The sequence below is a fragment of the Coenobita brevimanus genome, chromosome 51, assembly GCF_032717465.1.
Source record: "Coenobita brevimanus isolate Jiangsu-jjx chromosome 51, ASM3271746v2, whole genome shotgun sequence".
Classification (NCBI taxonomy): Eukaryota; Metazoa; Arthropoda; class Malacostraca; order Decapoda; family Coenobitidae; genus Coenobita; species Coenobita brevimanus.
In genome coordinates, this window is record NC_137004.1 from 28,492,885 (window position 1) to 28,494,355 (window position 1,471).

Below are 1,471 nucleotides of genomic sequence, written 5' to 3' on the forward strand. Positions count from 1 at the left end.
GTGATGGGGGAAGGGTTGGAGCGAGGGAAGGAAGAGAAGGAGTCACGGAAATAAACGGTACAAAGGAGAGAAAGTAATTGGAGAACGGAAGATGAAGAGAGGTGGAGGAGAAGTGGGAGGAAAGAGCGATAGGGAGGTTCAAAGGAAAGAGGGAAGAGAGTGAGAGGGAGGTGAAGCGAAGATGAAAGATTAAAAAAAAGGTGGGGAGGGTGAAAAGCAACAAGGAGGTACAGAGGAAAAGGAAAATGCAGAGGAAAATAATAATGCAGATGCAGAGGAATGTAAAGAAAATGGGTGAAGTAAAAAGGAAGAGAAAAGTTATATTAAAAAAAATGAAATAAAAAGAAGTTAAAGAGGAAGAGGGCATGGAGACGACGAATATGGATTGCAGACGGAGAGGGCAAGGTGAAGACGAAGAGTTAAGAGATACAGAGGGGAAATGGAAAGATACAGAGATAAGGAAAAGCGTGAAGATGAAGGAGGGAAGGAGGAGAGGGTAGGAAGGCAGACAGAACAGAGGAGAACAAAAGAGGAAGGGAAATGTGGAAAGAAAAAGGGGTGTAGAGAGAACAAAGGTAGAAAGGAATGGGATGGGTAAGAAGGTACGAGTAAAATGGAAAGGGATGGGAAAGAAAGCAGAAAAGAAAGGGATAAACAAGGGATATGTCCAACTATGAATGAAACGTCTAAAACCATGATATTTTAAGTCAATGAACACCATTTAATTAACGTAAATTATGTTTTATGTAGCAATACCACGTTGAGTACACCGCTTCCCGTCCGATCAGCGAAGTTAAGCAACGTTGGGTCTGGTTAGTACTTGGATGGGTGACCGCCTGGGAACACCAGATGCTGTTGGCATCCGTACGTGTCAAGTGGGGTTGGTGGAGGATTAGTGCCGCTCCCTGTAAAACAGTTAACTTTAAGCCGTTGGCCACCCCGTTTGGGATACATGGCGTCTGGCAATGATGTTTTATGTGGATAACAAGTTCAGAAAAGAGTATTTATCATCACAGCATCAGACTGAATTCAATTAGGCTACATTTATTTTGTCCTCTTTTGGAGGTACTCATTATACATCTAACAACAGCCTTACCATTTCTGCCATAAAACTTTGCAGAAAATCCAGCCAAAACATGAAAGAAATAAAGGCACCAGAAAAAAGAAGTATCACGGTCAATAAATTTTTCTTACCGACCATATTCTCCCATATTCCAGGGACACCATGAAACAAATAATACATCGGAAACTGATAGGAGGAAGATGTGGAGGATTCGCCACTTCCAGTCCTCGTTTTCCGCTTGAGGGGGAGGGAAAACTGGCGGGGACGAAGAAGGAAGAGGGGCGGGTGTTGACAGTGGCACAAAAACGCTGCCAGGTCCTCAGTCAGGCGGTCAGTGTGGAGTGCATGTTGGCGCAAGCAAATGGGGCGTCACTACCTGCCTCACTCACTCACTCGATTCGTGTGTGT

At 44.1% G+C, this 1,471-nt stretch overlaps 1 non-coding gene across 1 annotated transcript; it reads left to right on the forward strand.

The window, feature by feature from the left end:
- Window positions 1-742: 742 nt before the first annotated feature.
- Window positions 743-861, forward strand: LOC145400318 (5S ribosomal RNA). Its single transcript, XR_013897425.1, has one exon. It is a non-coding gene; the product is annotated as a 5S ribosomal RNA (ribosomal RNA).
- The last annotated feature ends 610 nt before the right edge of the window (window positions 862-1,471 follow it).